The following is a 20,842-nucleotide window of genomic DNA, read 5'->3' as shown; positions in this document are numbered from 1 at the left end:
AACCCCATAACATACCCTTTTAAGTATTAATTTGGCTCGGAAAGACCCAAAGGCCTAGCTAAACAGTAGCAGCAGCAGCAGCAGCAGCAGCAGCAGTAGTAGTAGTAGTAGTAACAGTAAGGAAAATGAGATCCTCAAAATCCAGTTAAGCATGACACCTTCTGGCACACCTACTTATTTTATGTCTAAGAACTGCAGTCCTAGAAGCTGTATACATCTACAAAAATGATGAAATCTTAACTGAAGTCAACCTAGAATTACAATGGCCATTATAGGAAACATTCCAAATAGACAAGATTGACTTAAGTGTATCTGAAATAAAGGTTCCCATATCAAACAAACAGAATGGGATGCCTATTTTCATAGGTATTAAAACTTCCAAAAAGCTTCAAGATTCTGAAATAGCTTCATTAAAAAATCTACTTCACAAAGCTAATGAAAATCTAGACACAAGACTGTAGATAAAAGCTTTCCAAACCATTAGCTTTATAGCCACCAACAGTTCCAAGGCCAGCCACCTTAAACACCTGTGTCGCATTCTCCTAGGAGTCCATCATGAAAACAATTAACCCAGGGATTGCTGTCTCAGGTGTAATCAGCTGGGATACTGGAAAAGAAATTGTCCTCAAAGGGCCTATGCAAATTTTTCAACATCAACTCAAATATCCTCATATCTATCCTCAAAGAAGCCCATATGGACCCCTCCCAAACTTGATGAGACTCTGAGGGATTTTCTGGGAAACTGCTATGTTATTCTCTTAACCAGCCAAGGGAAACTAAAAATTAATGAAAACCTTGCCAAATTCTGGATACTGAAGCTACACCTCCTTTAAACATCACTCAGAACCTGTAGATGGAATTCTAGGGAAACCGGCAGAAGCTGGCTAAAGAATTCTTACCAGCCTCAGCTTTCCTGGATCTCTGCTGTAGTACCCAGTAGATGAAAATAAAATCTCTCTCGCATCCCCTTTGCGGATATGTCTTGGGTCCAAGGGGTTTTTCAATACTGCCAAAAATATTTATTATTTGTCCCAGCTAAAAACTAAAGTAGTTCTGGGGTGAAAAACTGGCTAGCTGCAGAACCTGATAGAAAAAAAAAAAAAAATTTAAGCCTTCATCCCTAAGCTAAAATAAAACTTCGTACCCAAAGAGGAAGAAAAACCTCCCAAAGCAATTGTAAAATGATTTATGGGTGGATCAACCTATCAGGTCATTTAAGTTGCAACCCCTTGAAGAATTAAGAGCAACTGTCTTTATGTTACAAATCTTTGCAAAACTACAAATCCAACTCTAGAAGCAACTCAAATTCTACCTATTCCTTTTTATAAATCCCTAAACCTTCCCCATTTATCTTAAAATTCTTGTAACCTGCATTCTTCCCTGTGCCTTTGAGATGTAAATGTTAAAAGTACACACTTCAGAGAAGTAATTCTTATCAAAAGAAAAACAAAAGAGGGAAAAGTCATTTGGAACTTGGGCTAATGGGAAATCTTAAGTGTCCTGAATTCTGAAACTATAAGGTCTCTGTTTGCATCTGTCTATATATTTATGTCTGTTTAGAGATATGTGTTATTGATGTGTAATATTCTCTACCTCCAGATGGTACTGCCAAAATTAATTTGTAAAAGATCTCTATTAAGTGTCTTTAAAAAAATTAAATGCTTATATAAATTAAGTATTCATAAAAATTCTCAAAAATACCACAGAAACGAACTCAACTACTTTTCAGTTTCACTGATCCGGGTTAATCTTTGACAAATAAAAACTAGTTTGAGTTTGGTTTAATTAAAATAGGCATGTCTTCTGAGTTACCACATAAAATATAATACAGATATACAACTAGTCTACCTGGGTTTACTAATCAAGTAAGTTCATTCTATCTCTTACAGCATTTGTCAGCAAGAAAAACAGCTTGACATGTGGCTGATTTTGTCTAATGTCTTATTAAGTTTTTATGGGGAGTCTAAATATAATTGTTAAGAAAAAGTAAATTAAAGACACATTAAGTGGAATAAAAGTAGTTTTTAGCAAATGTTCAAATACTTTATCCCAGTGTTTTTGGTAATCTAAGACCTTAAAGTTTTGCTAAATTAAGTTAAATGATGAATTAAGTTAAATTCATTAAATATCCATAACAATTCCAAATAGATGAAATACTCAAATGTAAATTACTGAACACAGGCTTACCTACTTTTTGTTTCCTTTTACAGGGGAACTAAAGATATTTGGGTCTATTAGTAAAGTTTTGTTGCCATGCTGAGAAATTTACTATTAGAAAACATGTATTTCTAGAAATTATAAAAGGTATTTATGCATTTGCCAATCCAAAGAAAGCAAATATAAAAGACAGTTCATAATTGTTTACTTCTTTATTTTCACTAACAGTTAAGGTTTTTAGGATTAAAATTCTAATATATGTAATTAGAGCCACTAGAAATAAGGAAAATATCTCCAAATGCAAGGGAAGTAGAATGTGTGTTTTCAGTAAAAGAAGATATAAGGAATGAAAATGTATTTTTGCTGGAGGGAAAAGAAAGCAATCTTGTTCTCAATAGAGGGTAATTATTCAAAATGGTAAAGAGGAAAACAGGACAAAATTGAAATGTATAAAGTTGTAGGTTCGTGGAAAAGAAATTTTAATGTGTGGTTAAGCTAAGATTAGAATAAAATTAATTAAGTGAATTTTAATATCAAAAGCCACTGCAAAATTAGAATTTGGTTTTCTCTACTCTTGATAAGAGAATGTAAAAGGTTTTTCTTTACCTTTTAAGTCATCTGCCAAGAAAAACAAAGATTTTGTGTCTTGTCAAAATAATTTTCTGTCTTTATCAGGTCTTTGATTACTTAAGAAGGCTAAGTCTTGGGCACCTGTGTGGCTCAGTGGGTTAGGCCTCTGCCTTCCGCTCGGGTAGTGATCTCAGGGTCCTGAAATCAAGCCCCACATTGGGCTCTCTGCTCAGCAGGAAGCCTGCTTCCCCCTCTCTCTCTCTGCCTGCCTCTCTGCCTACTTATAAACTCTCTCTCTGTCAAATAAATAAAAATCTTAAGAAAAAAAAAAAAAATGCTGAGTCATCTTTATTAAAAAAAGAGCTAAGGGGGGCGCCTGGGTGGCTCAGTGGGTTAAGCCGCTGCCTTCGGCTCAGGTCATGATCGGGGTCCTGGGATCGAGCCCCGAATCGGCCTCCTTGCTCAGCAGGGAGCCTGCTTCTCTCTCTACCTCTGTCTGCCTCTCTGCCTGCTTGTGATCTGTCTCTCTCTCTCTCTCTCAAATAAATAAATAGAACCTTTAAAAAAGAAAAAAAAAAGAGCTAAGGTTTTTAAAAACTAATTACTTTCTATATTTGCTTTCAAAGTCTCTATTGTGACAATGGTTAAATGGGTAACTAAGTATTGTTTCACAGTGACCTGCTATTTGACCAGGTGTTTTAAAACATTTTGATATTTTTCACAAACTTCCCAAAAATCAAACTCATCTCAGATTAACTTCGGATTTTCTAGAGGGGCCCTGTTATGTCTCAAAAGATTTGTTCCCTCTTTTAAAAAGAGAGTTATTACACAAATTATGTTTATTTGGTTTATTACATGGGAAGCATTGTCAAATAAGTCATACTAAACTTTCTTGGATTATATTTGTGTAGATATGTTATTAACATGTGTTTCAGAAATTGTATGAAACTGGTATGTGCTGATATGTTATCACTTGTAATTCTAGTTTATATCTTAAGATGTTACCATTCAGTGTTATCACTGAAATAACTAAACTTTATCAGCTGCACTGTAATGAACTTCCCATGAGATCTTTAATCATACCCATTTTTAAGTCTTTTGTCATTTACTGACAGTTACTGTTTCACTCTAATGCTTTTGCAAAAGTGTTTCATCTTCAAGGACACTCATAGAAAGCCTAGAAGAACATGGTTTCTGATAACTTTAAGATCATAAAACTGAAACGGATAAAAATTTCCAGAGCTAATGAAAAAACTGGATCCAAGCCAAATAAGATTAATTCCATGGTACTAAATAAATTGAGGAGGAGGATAATCATTTTTAGGACTTATTTTTGAAACATTTCTGATTCTTTAATATTTTGTTTTTCCAGATCTTAGGAAATCTTTTCCTTTTTTCCCTTAACTATCCACAATTTGGTAAAAGACACCTTTGTGAACAAAGATGAAACATTTGCTTTTTCTCCCTACCTGATCCCTCCAGAATTCAGAAACTCTTGACTATTACTTCCATAGAAATATAGTTAGTTATTTGCATAAGTGCAATAAGAATCTGTTCCCCTTATAACAAGACCCAATTGGAAATATTGCTTTTATCACCAAGGCTTTGACTATAATATCATATTTGACAGAGATACGAGTAGACTCAGATATGACTAGAGAGTTTTAAGAAAATAAGACTAACTTTACAGAAGAAATAAAGTCCTTTAAATAAAATTGGCATGGTACCTTGTTTACAAGGTTCTTGCTTACAAAGCAATCATAAAATGATCTTACATGGTCAATTACTACTCTTGCTGCACTTGTGTAAATAACCGGGCCAAGTCTAATGCAAACAAATTAGTTTTACTGTGATACTTCAGGGAAAAAAATGGGGATTACTATAAAGGAAAAAAAGTATGTATGTGTCTCTGTCTATATTAGATTCTAATCCTGTTGTCTTGAGGTTTTACTGTATACCTATAAAACAGACTAAATCCTAAATTCTAGTTTCCTCAGACACCTGGTTACAACTCACCAATTCTCTCTCAGCCTTCTGATTCGGAATCAGTTAAGAACTAAGACAGCCCTTCAATTTCCTTGGGACTAGACCAGAGCCTCCTTACTACCCAGATGGTAGCCAAACTTCAGGGACTTGAACCTTGGGTATACATTTCACAGATAAAGATTTGTGATTTCACAAATCACAGACTTCCATTTATCTTAAGAGCTGGAGACCTCCAAATCAAATCGACTAGGAAGAGAAATAGCTGACAGTGATGTAGACTGCCTCCTCCCAGGACATCAAATCAAAACTTGTTGGTTTTTTTTTTTTTTTTTTTTAAGATTTTATTTATTTGACACAGAGAGAGAGCCCACAAGCAGGGGGAGCAGCAGAGGGAGAGGGAGAAGCCAATTCCCCACTAAGCAGGGAGCCCAACATGAGGCTCAATCCCAGGACGCTGGGATCATGGCCTAAGCCAAAGGCAGACACTTAACAGACCGAGCCACCCAGGTGTCCCAAAACTTCATACTTTAAAAACATAAAACCCCTTCTTCTTCTCTTTCTTTCCTTTACTCTGATGTTACCTGGAAAGATAATATCAACATCCATATTTCTTAGGCCACTGCTAAAACAGGGAAACTTTGCCTTTTAGACTGCTGGATTTGTCATAAAAAACTCCAATATGTCCGTTAAAAGTACCCCCTTAATGGAAGTGGTTTGTGCCCTGACAGGATATATCTGTCTGTGGTGGTTGTCATTCTCCTTGGGCCTATGAATACCTAGATGGCTGGCATATAACTGGGCAGTGCCTCGTAAGCTATCTAACTGTGCCCTTAACTATTATGGGTCACTGGTCAATTCCCCTGAATTTACATTGTCAAGGCAGAAAGAATCTACTAGAAGGCTTTTTATGATTCAGGATTCAGTTCCTTTGGTAAAGCCCTATGTCCTTGGTTAGGAGTAAATATAAATGAGGCTACGATTAGAAACCTCTGCTTAACTCCTGAAAATACGGCAGAAGCCACTGCTAAGACAACAGCTGCCTAATCAAAACTACTAGACTCTCTGGCCAAAGTTTTTCTTGATAATAATAGTCCCAAACTACCCTTTAGCTAAGCAAAGAGGTGCTGGTGTTGTAGTCAACACCACCTACTACACCTGGATTAAAACTGCTGGAGAAGTTGAAACTCAGCCACATAAGAACACTGAGCAAGCCACTTGGTTTAAAAAGAGGACTCCTTCAAAGGAATCTTTCTATGACTTACTTGATTTTGATTGGTTTGGGTCTTAGGGACAATGGGTCCAAAGTATACTCCAAACACTAGGAATTACCCTGGTTATAATAATCACAGTAATCTCCCCAGTGCATTATAAATTATATTCTCTCAAAATCTGTCAATGTATGTTCACAGCTGCTAACCATCAAGCAAATCATCTCTCTAAAACTGGAATGTCAGAAAACGAATGAAGAAAATCACCAACTTAAAAATTGTGAACCTAAAGGCATGGCCTATCACAGAGTTAAGTTAAGCAAAAAAAAAAAAGTCACGGCCTGTGAAGACCACACAAAGATCAACAAAAGTTTTAAGAACTACAGAGCAGTAGCCAGAGTGGTGCTGATGCCTTAAATTTTGATCACATCTCTCAGTTAAACTGAATCTGACCAAAAGGGGCAATTTTTTTTTACAAAGAGACAACAGGCCCAAAATGGAGTCATCTGTGCTAAGCCCCATGTCAGCAAACCAAGATTTAATACCTAACCTAATTGCAGCTTCAACTTCTCCCAGGAATGTAATCTTTAATCAGCCAACCTGGGATTACCTGGTCAGCATCAGTGAGGTCATCTGCCCAAAAGACCTTTCCAATTCCCCTTAGTTGGGTGGATGACCTTGCCTGAAACAATTATTAGCATTCTTTGCTAATAATTTCCTTTTTCCACCCTCTTTCTGCCTTTAAAAACTTCTTTTCTATACCTTGGTGGCACATCTGTTCACTATATGGGACGCTGCCCCATTCATGAATCATTAAATAAAGCCAATTTGATCCCCAAAAAAGCCAATTTGATCCTTAAAGTTACTCAAAGTTACTTTGTTTTTGAATGACAAAGCAGTCAGCATAAAGAATAAAAATACACTGTCCAACTATTAGGATGCTTACTCTGTTTTCTAAAGAGAGTACACTATGAAATCGTAGGTAGATCATTGCTTTTTGTATCATGAAAGAAGAAAGGTGGCTGTTAGTGATTTTTTCCAAAACTTTTTAATAATTGCTGAAGTGTACAAAAAATGTCAACAAGAAACAAATGAGTTAGGACATGCCGGCATGTTGTAAGCCTTTGCTAAGATAATAGGAAAGGGAAGAGACTTGTTATTTCCATAAAATCATGAAGTTTATGAGACTACAAAGATAAAGCTGACAGACTATCTCCATTAGCAAGGCTAACAGGAAGGTTTGTTTGTTTTTAAAAGCAGTAACAGCTTATGTCACTCTTTTTGCCTAAATCTGTCACCACCGATGTAGTAGTTGGGAGGCTAGGGGAGCATTAACAATCCTTGGTAACTAACAAATTCATTCACACAAAGTTCCAGACTTCAAGGGCGCCCCATCAGCAAGCTGTGAACCTCCATCCCCCACCTCTGAAATCCATTTGATATAGCAGGAAGATCTCCTGCAGGATTGTCTATATTTTCAAGGCAAATTATCTACTGAACATTTTACAGCAACACACTTTGTTCAACTCTATCTGCAATACCAGGGTGCAATCACACAGACATATATCAAAAAACTGATCTGACCTTTCCTGCTGGAAGATTCTAGAAAACCAGATGGGGAGGCCATGGAGCAGCGTGTAACCAACGTGGGCTGTGAAGTCAGTCAGACCTGGGCTTGAATCCAGGCTACCTCACTTCATCACAACTTACTTCACCTTCCTGAGCCTCCCATGAGGAGAGCTATTCTTTTCAGTTTGAGCCATTCAAGTTTGACAATGTAGTAATATTCTGAAGAGAGCTAAGCCTCATGACCTTTAAATGTAATCTGCAGCTACCACTAATTACCTATGAGCCACTGAAAAGAAGATGCCTGTCTCTGTATGAAGAAGGCTGGTGGAGAAAAGATTCCTAACTTCTCAATCATCTGAGGGAAGAGAGTTTTGTTGTTTTTTGCACACTGGCTGTGAGTGGAATATGTCAAGACAAAGTCTGTGCCCTAGGGTGTACAATCTAAATTATACTTGAATAGCATTACCTAAAACTAAACTGGACTCAGCAGTAGAAAAACGGACAGCAGTGGACAAGATGATACATGTGAAGGATTATCTCCACGATAGTTTACTTTCCTCACTCAAATTCTTTGTGCCTCACCTTAGGTTTCTAGTGATGTCACAAGACCACCAGGAAAAAAAGCCTCTTTATTCCAAATGTCTCACAAGTACGTTATTTGTGTTATCTGCTTCCTAGGATGAAGTTTTAATTGAAAGGGGTAAGTCTTAATGGGAATTTCAAAATTTCCTTCCCTTTTATCCCACAAATATTTATTAGGTACCTATCACATGCCAAGCACTGGACTAGAAACAGAATAAAATGATAAATGAGGAAGATAGTCTCTGCAGGCTGGGGGCCCATAACTGAATTCAGGGACAACTACCAGGAAAGAAAGAGTGGCAGGATGAAATGGTAACTTTTGACTCTTTCTCAAACTGTTGAAATATTCTAAATATAATAGAGAGGAAGAAAAGAACTCTCAAATTTTTAAGAGTGAACTACAGTCTCAGCTGATCTCTTCGGCTGCACAGAAAAAATTACTATTAAGAAATGTTAAATACTTTTAAGCAAGTATTTTAGTTAAGTGATTACCAACTGCTAATATCCAGCCTCAAAGCTGGTGTGGACAGGAAAGAAGAAAGATAAAGAAGAGTTGACTTGGGGCGTCTGGGTAGCTCAGTGGGTTAAGCCGCTGCCTTCGGCTCAGTCATGATCCGGGGTCCTGGGATCGAGTCCCATGTCGGGCTCTCTGCTCAGCGGGGAGCCTGCTTCCCTCTCTCTCTCTCTGCCTGCCTCTCCGACTACTTGTGATTTCTCTCTGTCAAATAAATAAATAAAATCTAAAAAAAAAAGAAGAGTTAACTTATTCTGCATAATTAGGTAAGAAGAACTGGACAGCTGTCCACGGTCTGCTCACCCAGGAGGGACCTGGAGGAGTGTGGAGAGAGAGGAAGGACAGGATAAAGACCCAGAGCAGGGGAAAGATGGGTCAGGAGCTGGGGAGGGTGGGGATGAGCCAATGTCACAGCCACAGCCTCAAGCTGCAGGTTTTAGGAGTAACAGGAAATTGAAGGTGTTAAGTTGTCCATTTTATTTTCTTTTTTAAGTATTTCTTTTTTTTTTTTTTAAGATTCCATTTATTTATATGACAGAGTGAGAGATCACAAGTAGGCAGAGAAGGCAGAGGGGGAGGGGGAAACAGGCCCCCCCCTAAGCAGAGAGCCTGATCAGGGCTTGATCCCAGATCCTGGGATCATGACCTGAACCGAAGGAAGAGGCTTAACCCACTGAGCCACCCGGGCATCCCTAAATTGTCCAAAATTTTTTTTTTTTTTTTAATTTATTTGACAGAGAGATCACAAGTAGGCAGAGAGACAGGCAGAGAGAGAGAGAGGGAAGCAGGCTCCCCACTGAGCAGAGAGCCCTATGCGGTGCTCGATCCCAGGACCCTGAGATCACAACTTTAGCTGAAGACAGAGGCTTTAACCCACTGAACCACCCAAGTGCCCCTAAATTGTCCATTTTAAACTACGTTCTCATTCAGCTTCCTCTATCCACATAAGCGTTCTGTAGAGTGTTATACACAACAGGTTTGGATAAACTGTGTATTGAGAATGAGGGAGGGGGACCCCCCCCCCGCCCCGGTTAAAGCAACAAGTTCTGAGAAAAGGCAATAAATCACAGGTAAGAAATATGTATACTGAGTAATCAGAACTCAATGGGAGTAGGATTCCAAGGTTACAGGGACCAGAACAATGCATGTCACAAGCTTCCTGCACATACACCTCCACCAACGTTACTCTCCACATCCCACCTCCTCAAGATCCTCCAAAACACTAGGGCAGACATTGGATTTTACAAAATGAATGAGTTACGGGCTCAAGTAGTTTTATTTAACTATTAAAGTAAGAGTAATAGTAAAGCTAAAAGACTTAGAGGACTGCAGGTTATATAGGTTATATAGAAAATTTACTGCCAGTAAAGAAATGATTCCCTCTTCCAACAAGAGTAAGATTATCCTATTTTCTGAGTGTTTAACTTTAGAGTGGTGGCTGAAAGGTGCCCAAACTTATTGTTAGTAACTTGTTTAGGCAGTTTAGGTATCTCAGTTTATAAAATTGAAGTTATTTCTTCTCAAAGACTGATTATAAAATGATTGTTCATATCAAATCTTTTTTTTTTTTCAGATTTTATTTATTCACTTGACAGAAAAAAAAAAGAGAAAGCACAAGCAGGGGAAGCAGCAGGGAGAGGCAGGGGGAGAGGGAGAAATAGCCTCCCCGCAGAGCAGAGAGCCCAATGCAGGGCTCGATCACAGGACCCTGGGACCATGACCTGAGCTGATGGCAGACATTTAACTGACTGAGTCACCCAGGTGCCCCTCAAATCTTTTTCTTTTTTTCTGATTGCATTATAAATAATGAAAATTACACTTACTGTTTTCAAAGAATCCTTTTAACTTAACATATTCCAAAATATTCTTTAGAAAATGTCAATGTTAATAATAAAAATATGTCTATTAGAAACATTTTCTTGATTATTAAAATATCCTATCAGTAAGAATGTCCTTCAAAGAAAGACAGTCTCTTCAACAAATGGTGTTAAGATAACATGCAAAAGAATGAAGTGGGGGGTGACTGGTTCTTGATTTCAGCTCAGCTCATGATCATACGGTGTAGGGAGTCTGCTTGAGGATTCTAGCTCTCCCTTTGCCCACTGTGTGTGTGTGTGCGCGCTCTCGCTCTCTCTCTCTCAAATAAATAAATACATCTTCAAAAAGAAGAAGAAAACAGGAACACTTTCAAACCCTAGAAGAGAGCACAGGTAATAATTTCTTTGACATCGGCTGTAGCAGTATTCTTCTAGATAGATCTCCACAGGCCAGAAAAACAAAAGCAGAAACAAACTATCGGGATTACATCAAAATAAAAAGCACAGGAAAGAAAACAACCAACAAAACTAAAAGACCAACAAAACTAAAAGCTACTGAATGGGAGAAGGTATTTGCAAATGACAAAGCCAATAAAGGGTTAATATCCAAAAAGTATAAAGAACTTATACAACTCAACACCCAAATAAAGAAAAAAAAAATGGCAGAAGCCTTGAATACACATTTCTCCAAAGACATCCAGATTGTCAACATACACTCTGCATGTGGCTCCCCACTGAGCCTGAGTCTGCTTGGGATTCCCTGATATTTGCATATCAGGGAAATGCAAATCAAAACCACAATGAGCTATCACCTCACACCCCTCACAATGGCTAAAATAAAAGCACAAGAAACAACAAATGTTGTTGAGGATATGGAGAAAAAGGAACCGTCATGCACTGTTAGTTCAAATGCAAACTGGTATAGCCACAGTGAAAAATAGTATGGAGGTTCCTCAATAAATTAAAAACAGAACTACCATATGATCCAGTAATCCTGCTACCGGGTTATTTTTATTTGCCCACAGAATACGAAAACACTAACTCAAAAAAATTTATGCACCCCTATGTTTACTGCAGCATTATTTATAATAGCAAGTTACGTGAGGCTGCCCAAATGTCCACTGATAAGACGAATGGATAAAGAACATGTGGTAAACACAGACACACAGAGGAATATTATTCAGCCATTAAAAAAAAAAAAAGCCATCTTGCCATTTGCAGCAATGTGGATAGGTCCAGACGGTATAATACTAATGAAGTCAATCGGTCAGAAAAACTGTAAGATTCACAGGGCATTTAAGAAACAGATGAAAAAGAAAAAACACACAAACCAAAAACCAGACTCTTATCTACAGAGAACAAACTGATGGCTACTAGAGGGGAGGTTCATGGAGTGATGGGTGAAACAGGTGAAGGGGATTAAGAGTACACTTTCCACAATGAGTACTGAGTAATGTACACAACTGCTGAATCACTATATTGTACACCAGAAACTAACGTATCAATGTTAACTATCCGGAATTTTAAAAAATGTTTTAAGGAAAAAAAAGAGAATCTGTCCTTTAAATTCAGTTTCCAGTACCATCTCCATTCCAGGGTAAATTAAGGTTTTCCATAAAACCTCAAAATCTCTGTCTTACAGAAAAGGATTCTTTTTGATATTTTTTAAACTATTAGGGCTGGGGCGCCTGGGTGGCTCAGTGGGTTAAGCCGCTGCCTTCGGCTCAGGTCATGATCTCAGGGTCCTGGGATCGAGTCCCACATAGGGCTCTCTGCTCAGCAGGGAGCCTGCTTCCCTCTCTCTCTCTCTCTCTGGCTGCCTCTCTGTCTACTTGTGATTTCTCTCTGTCAAATTAATAAATAAAATCTTAAAAAAAAAAAAAAACTATTAGGGCTACTAGCAACTATTTCTCTAGTCTATGGTTAAGAGCTTTAAATGAGTTGATTTCATATAGTTCTACTACAACAAATCTCTCAATCTCTCTCCTACTTGATAAGCAACTTAAGTTTTTTCCTTTTTTCACAAGAGCAGTGTTTAGATATAACACAGTAGTCAAAGCTTATTAAAAACAGTAATTACCTAGGGGCAACTGGGTGGTACAGTCAGTTGAGCATCCAACTCTTGGTTTCAGCTCAGGTCATGATCTCAGGGTTGTGATATCGAACTCTGCATGTGGCTCCCCACTGAGCCTGAGTCTGCTTGGGATTCTCTTTCTCCCTGTCTCTCTACCCCTCCCACTCATGCCCTCTCTCTCAAATAAATAAATCTTTTTTTAAAAAAAAGTACTAGTTATCTAATCAGGCATCTGTAGCTTATACTTTAAATTTTTAAGCAAGTTAATACTAGATATAAATAAGGTATAATGAAGTAAATATGTTTTGGAACAAATAAGGAAGGATACCTAGAGGCACTACATGTTTGGGTCCAGCTCACCACAACAAAGTGAGTACTGCAATAAAGCCAGTCAAATGAACTTCCAGGTTTTAGTGCATATAAAAGTTATGTTACAATATATTGTAGTCTATTAATCAAGTAATATCATTGTATCTAAAAAACAATGAACATATGTTAATTAAGAAATTCTTTATTGTGGGGTGCCTGGGTGGCTCAGTGTGTGTTAAGCATCTGCCTTTGGTTCATCAGGGAGTCTGCTTCTCCCTCTCCCTCTGCTCCTCCCTCCCTACCCCTTCTAGTGCTTTCTCTGTCTCACTCTCTAAATAAGTAAAATCTTTTAAAAAATACTTTATTGCTAACCGTCATCTGAGTTTTCAGCAAGTCTTAATCCTTCTGCTGCTAGAGGGTTTTGCCTTTGCCTGCAGATTGATCAGACTGGTGGTTGCTGAGGGCTGGGTGGCTGTGACAATTTTGTAAAATAAGACAACAATGAAGTTTTGCTGCAACAACTGACTCCTCCTTTCCTGAATGATTTCTCTGTTTCATGCAACACTATTTGATAGCATTTTACCCAGAGAACTTTCCAAATTAGAGTCAATCCTCTCAAACCCTGCAACTGCTTTATCAAGTAAATTTATGTAAGAGTCTAAATTCTTCATTGTCACAGCAACAATCTTCACAGCATCTTCACCAGGAGAAGTTTCCATCTCAAGGAAACACTTTTGTTTGCTTATCCATATGAAGCAACTCCTTATCATTTAAAGTTTTACCATGAACTTGAAGCAATTAAAATATAATAATGAAAAAGTCTGAAGTATTGTGAGAATTACTAAAATGTGACACACAGATGCAAAGCGAGCAAATGCTGTTGGAAAAATGATGCCAACAGGCTTGCTCAACAGAGGGTTGTCACATATTTTCCATTTATAAAAAATATGGTATCTGTGAAGCACAATAAAATGAAATTCAAAATGAGGTGTGCCTATAATTGGGTTAACAGTCTAAAATTTGAGGCCCACCTGGAACCTCAGAAATGACCTTATTTGGAAATAGGGTCTTTGCAGACCCTATTTGCAAATAGGGTCTTTGTAATTTGTTAAAATGAAGTCATCCTGGATTCTTGTGGGCTCTAAGTCCAATGGCTACTTCTATGAAGGCCGTACGAAGACACAGTGAGACATAGACAGACAGGAGGAGGCTGTGTGATATGGGCTGACTTGGGAGTGCTGAACATGCAGGCTAAAAAACACAACAGATTGCTGCCAATCATCAGAAGCTAGGAAGAAGAAAAAAAGATCCTCCCCAAGAACCTTCTGAGGGAGCATGGCCCTGCCAAAACCTTGATTTCAAACTGTGAGAAAATAAATTTCTGTTGTTTTAAGCTACCCAGTTTATGGTAACTTGTTCCAGTAGCCTAAGGAAACTAATATAATATCTTTGGCTGAAAGGCATTCTTAGAGAAAAGTCGCTTACCCACAACCACTCATTCTTCAAGTGAAATATTAACGCAGCAAAGATTTATAACACTGGGGCAAATTCCTAGTTAGTATTGACAACACAATCTTTACACTTTCTTCATCACTCTCATTGTAAACGCCAGTGTTCATTCCTTCAGGCAGTTCTTTGCCCTTAGATGACTGCAAGGTAAGAGCAAAACCCAACTACAAAAATGAAAGGCAGTATAGAAACTTGTTATTCTAACAGTATGACCACTGAAGAACAATACACCGTTTTTCTCTAATCATTTCTGAAAACCCTTCCCTTATTTACAGTACAAAAAATAATGGAAATGTAGTTGTAATCATTACAATTCACTGAAAATCTGACAGAAAGAAAGCCCACATCTAAAAACATCAACATACTCAAAATCTTTAAAGCTTTTCTGGCTTATTTAATAATTTCAACCTGCCTGCCACCGTTCAATAAATTTTAAATGAAAAGCTTTGTGCAGAAGTGGACAAAATTGGCAAAATAATTTTTTCCATACTCCCTATCTCAATTTTGTGTATGTGCTTCAAGCTTTCAGCAGGGAGTGTTAAACACATGCTCTTTTCTTCTCCAATATTTTGGTGGCTACATCACTAAGGAAATAGTTTATCAATGTACCAGTTGTAACTGACTTTTTCAATGAAATTACGTAATCACCTTGATATTTTCAAGGAGTTAGCTACAGAAAATACACACACACACACACACACACACACACACACACAAAATGAAAATTTCTTGGGATACAAATAACAGTCTCATTCTAGTAAAGACAGCTTTGGCTTATACAGTTGCTGTGAAGAGACTCTTACCAGTTCAAGTAGAAGCTTTTCTAACCCTCTAAGATAAACGCATTGTGGTTTTTACCATTCTATTTTCATTGATGCTACATTCAAGTGCCCCCAGAACAAAGCAACATGTACCAGTACTCTTCCCAAACTATTTATGTCAATTCAGAAAGGACTCTCTGCAATTAGTCAAATAAATCAGAAATAAAGCAGTAAAGTCATCAGCCCCTAGTGTTAATATTTTGGTGCTATTTTAGTACCATTAAAACACTCTCTTTTAAAGATCTAGTAATACATCTCAATGGGTGCCATGTGGGGTCACCCAGAGCAGAAGGCATGGTGAGTTAGCATAATTTTTTTCTTACTCCTCATCACGGCTCTGGACAAGAAAATCCAAGAAAGTTTGGCATTAGGGCAGGGAAAGAACTGGGTGTGAAAGCAAAGTGCATTATTGCTATTGCCTTCCAAAGCTTCTTTTACAGATTTTCACAAACTTTCTGTATCCAGAGTCATTAGTGCAATACCCTAGGTTAAAAAGAAAATCAGTATTTCCCTACACTGTTAAAGAAAGTGGGGTGCACAGGAAAAGAACAAGCTCTGAGGCCTGCTCTACCACGCTCAGTAGCTGTTTGTTCTTAGGCAAGCTGCTTGACTTCCCTGATGTTCACTTTCTTCATCTGATTGCTGTAGGGCTGACAGGGGTGGTGGGAGCATGCAAAGCACCAAGGTTATGTAAGTTGGCTACACGCAGTGAATGTCAGCCCCTTTTCCCTTCCTCCCCTTCCTCCAATTAAGTTTAGGTTTAAGTTTTAAGTTTCAGCAGGACACTGCAGACAAACCAGCCTCCAACAGACAAAGCACAAGGACTCCACCCCCAGAGAGTTATTTGGGGTATATTTTTTTTCTCTTTTAAACATAAATAAATGCCTGTAGCTATTCCAGGGCTGTTATGTTCTACGTCAATATATACAGATATTAAGTCTGCAAGTAAAGACTGTCATTCCAAAATTGTTCCCTCTGGGACAAATAAAAAGACTCTGCCCTATTACTAAGAATGCTTGGCTCACAGCATGGTTGAGTAATTACTGCAGTGTAAACCCTGTCAGGAAATGCATCACTCTATCAATACAGTAAGGAAGAAGGGTCTCCCCACATAGCCCTGCCAGTCCCTTGACCTAGGAACTGGAATGGAGTATGAGGTCTCTATTTAGAAGTTAACAGACTCTCTCCCAGGGATAGAAAAGGGCTGAGTCTATGAGCTTCGGGAATAAATTAGCTGTTGTTAGATTCAAAATCTGAACAAGAGAGACTGTTTTTCAGATTTATATTCCTTTGTTGTTACTCATATTTTCTCTGCCTTTTTGTCTTTGGCTATTTGGTAAAATCTTTTTTTCAGCGGTGCTAACACCAAGAAGGATCTTGTTCATATTCAGGCCAGAGTTGTAAAAGGGGACTAGCATGCTCCTGATGGCTAGCGCGAGAGCTGCTAAAAAACTGTACCCAGAGGACCTCCAAACTACTTTTTTAAAGAGAGACAGACACACGCCTAGGTAATAGGAAGTTAAAACAGTTCTTCATCTAAAATTTCTTCTATATGGCTTGAAAATAGCCTGAGTACACATTTTGACAGTTTTTGTTGTGAAATAGTCACAGAAACATGCACAAAACAAGATGTGCAGTTCAAAGATTTATCACAAAGGAAAAACACTCACGCAACCATTACCAGAGTCAAGATACAGAACTTGCCAGAACCTAGAAGCCTCCCTCATGATCCTCCTAATAACCAGTCCCTCCCTTTCCCAAAAGGCAACCACCATCCTTTTTCCTAAGTATGCATCCCTTGACACCATGGTTCCATTTTGTCTTTTTTAGATGACATTTAAGTGAACTGTGTAGTCTTATATTATTTTATGCCCAGCTTCTTTTGCTCCATAGTTTGTGAAACTTAACCAGGTGGTTACATGTGGTTGTCAGTTCATTCCTTTTCATTGATGTATATTCTACTGTACAAATACACAATTTGTCCATCTAATCTTGGTGAACACTGGAGTTCTTCCCAGGTTTTAGTTATTATGAATGGCTCTGCTACGAACATTATTTAATGTATCTTTTATATGCATTTCTGTTAAGCTGGATCATAGGCCATGTGTGTCATAAATGTCTGCACATTATCCCACTTTCCTAAAGTGTGTGGACCAATGCATATTCTCCACCAGTAGTTTCCGAAAGCGTCAGTTAGCCCACATCCTTGCCACACTTGCAGAGTGTAGTGGTATCTCAATGTAGTTCTATCTCCCACTTTTGTTTTTTGTCAAAAACCTACTTATTATGTTTTAACTCTCTGTATATTTTAAACCCAAAAAGACATTATTACTATTTTATGCAGTACAAGTTATTAGATTTCTCTACCCTTTCTAATCTAATCATAGTCGTTTAAAGTTGAATTTCTGACCATCTGGGAGAATCTTTCTCCTTCCTAAATAATACCCTTTATTATTCTCTTGAGCTAAAATCTGTTGGTAACAAAGTCAAGTTTTGTTTGTCTGAAAATGTCTTTATTTCACCCTCATACTCAAGAAAATGTCTTTATTTCATCCTCATACTTAAGTTTGTTGTGCTGAGAACTCTAAGATGCCAGTTAATTTCTTTCCACAGCTTAAAGATATCATCCCAATGCAAACCAGTGTAGCCACTCTGGAAAACAGTATGAAGGTTCCTCAAAAAGTTAAAAATAGACCTACTCTGTGACCTAGCAATTTCACTACTAGGCAGTACCCAAAGGATACAAAAATACTGATTCAAAAGGATACATGTACCCAGATGTTGACAGCAGCATTATCAACAATAGCCAAACTGTGGCAAGAGACCAAGTGTCCATCAAGTGATGAATGGATAAAGAAGAGGTAGTAGATATAGATAGATATAGATAGATATATAGATATAGAAATAGATGTGTAGATATATATACACAATGGCATATTATTCATCCATCAAAAAGACTGAAATCTTGCTATTTGCAACGACATGGTTGGACCTAGCGTGTATTATGCTAAATGAAATAGGTCAGTCAGAGAAAGACAAATTTATCTTATGATTTCACTCATATGTAGAATTTAAGAAACAAAACAGATGAACATAGGAAAGGGAAAGAAAAAAAGAGAAGTAAACAAACCACATGAGACTCTTACTGACAGAGAACAAACTGAGGGTTGATAGAGGGAAGTGAGTGGAAGGTGAGCTGGATGGCTGATAGGTAATGGGTGGAGCACTTGTTATGATGAAACCAATGCTGCATTGTATTTAATTAACTAGAATTTAAATAATAATAATAAAAATACCATCCCACTGCCCTCTGACTTCCACTGTCTCTGCTAAGAAATCATCTGTTGGTGTAAGTGTAGCTCCTTGGGAAGGAATATGTCTTTTTTTCTCTGGTTGCTTTTAATATCTTTTCTTTATTATCAGTTTTACAACCATATGTCTAGGTAAGAGTTTTTCATTTATCCTGAAGTTCATAGGATTTCCTTAATTTGCAGATGGGGGTTATTTATCAGTTAGAAAGTTCTGAACCATTTTCTATTCAAAAATCACTGTTTTAGTTCTCTCCAATCTTCTACGATTCCAAGTGTGTCAAAACTGCTCACCACATCCTTTATGTCTCTTAACCTCTCTTCTCTATTTTCATCCCTTTGCTCTGTGTTTTTATTTTGCACATTTTCTTTAACCTATTCAGCGAATTCTGTCTTTGGTTATATCTAACTTATTATTAAATCTATCCACTGAGTTATTCATTTTAGTTACTGTAATTTCCAGTTCTAGAATTTCCATTTGGTCCTTATTTATACTTTCCAGTTCTCTTTAATTCTTTTCTTGAAAATAACAGACATGATAATTTTAAAATATGATTCTAGTAACACCAATATATAAAACCTCCATGCATTTTTCTAATGCTCTAATGTTTTTCTAGGTTTTCTAATGTTTGTCCTTCTTTCTCAAGTGTTCATTTTTAATTATAAGACACTGCTTTTGGAAAATTGTTAATAAAAATAACTTCAGGACTAGGATGTTATATTCTTGTAGAGGGGATTTAAAAACTTGTTTCCACCAGATACTTGTGGAACTAGTACTCTGGAAACAGCTTAATCTAATTTTAGGAAATGAGATGATTAAAAGCTGAGCCTTGATTCTCCCTGATCTGGCCCCATAATCTTCACTATCTAATAACCTCCCCAATGCCTCCAAGCAGATTTTTTTTTTTTTTTGAAATTTAAGGACTTAATTAGAGCAGTTTTAAGTTCACAACATAACTGAGAGGAAGGTACAGCAATTTCCCATAAGCCCTCCTACCTTCAACACATGCACTGCTTCCCCCATTACGAACATACCCCACCAGAGTGGTGTATTTATTACAACTGAGAACCTACATTTGCGTATCAAAATCACCCAGAGTCCACAGCTTACATTATTGTTCACTCTTGGTGTTGTACATTCCACAGGTTTGGTTAAATATACAACGACATGCATCTACCATTACAGTATGATACAGAGTATTTTTATGGCTTTAAATATCCTTAATGCTCTGCCTATTCATCCTGCCCCACCCTTCACTCTGACAACCAATAACATCTTACTGTCTCCATAGTTCTGCCTTTCCTAGAATGTCATATAGTTGTAATCATGTAGCAAGTAGCCTTTAAGACTGGAGTCTTTCACTCAGCAATATACATTTAAGATTCCTCCATGTCTTTTCATGGGTTGAGAGCCTATTGTTTTTAGCACTGAATAATGCTTGGATGTAACAGTGTTTATTTTTATTCATTTACCTTTTATCCATTACCATTTATCCATTTACCTACTGAAAGACATCTTAGTTGTTCCAAGAAGAGTTTTTTTTATATTTTTAACTTGCTTTTCCAATCTTCCTCAGCAGGAGGGTTAACCTAAATTACCTAGTCCACTACCCTGGCCATGTGTTTTATTTTAACAAGCTGTTCCTTTACTGTATCTCCTCAAAGTCTAACCATATACTAACCCATGAATTTGTCTACTATTGCTTTAGTTTTATCCAACAAGATACGTTATTCTCTACTTTTTAAGTCCTCTAAATAGTTTTGACTGTTTTACTTTAAAAATACTGAGAAAGATGGGACGCCTGGGTGGCTCAGTTGGTTAAGCAGCTGCCTTCGGCTCAGGTCATGATCCCAGCGTCCTGGGATCGAGTCCCACATCGGGCTCCTTGCTCCACGGGGAGCCTGCTTCTCCCTCTGACTCTGCCTTCCACTCTGTCTGCCTGTGCTCGCTCTCGCTCGCTCTCTCTCTGACAAATAAATAAATAAAATCTTTAAAAAAAAAAAAAACACACACACTGCTGGAATAAAAAAAAATAAATAAAATAAAAAAATAAAAATACTGAGAAAGAAACACTCAAAGTACAACAAAACAACACTCAAGTAAAAGATGACGCAGAGGGAAGACCAAGTGAAGATGCCCAAAGACAGCCAGATATAAGCCAAGGAGAGAGATCCTCAGAAGAGACCAACCCTATTAAGACGTGGTCTTCTACATCTAGTTTCCAGACTGTGTGGAACTCAGTCTCCATTGTTAAGGGGAAAAAAAGTAAAATAAAATCTATCTATAATTCTATCACTTCTATTTTTTTTTTTTTAGATTTTTTTATTTATTCATTTGACAGAGAGCACAAGTAGGCAGAGAGGCAAGCGGGGGGGGGGGGGGGGGCAGGCTCCCTACTGATCAGAGATCCGATGTGG

The 20,842-nt window shown here is 37.6% G+C and overlaps 1 protein-coding gene across 2 annotated transcripts in view; it reads right to left on the bottom strand.

Annotated features, from left to right (window-relative positions):
- SH3RF1 (SH3 domain containing ring finger 1) overlaps positions 1–20,842 on the bottom strand; it is a 180,796-nt gene that overhangs the window by 91,363 nt on the left and 68,591 nt on the right. The window lies entirely within an intron of this gene.

Source organism: Mustela nigripes, chromosome 1, assembly GCF_022355385.1.
Source record: "Mustela nigripes isolate SB6536 chromosome 1, MUSNIG.SB6536, whole genome shotgun sequence".
Taxonomy (NCBI): Eukaryota; Metazoa; Chordata; class Mammalia; order Carnivora; family Mustelidae; genus Mustela; species Mustela nigripes.
Note: the sequence above shows the minus strand (reverse complement) of the source record. Positions and strands in the feature narration are given on the sequence as shown.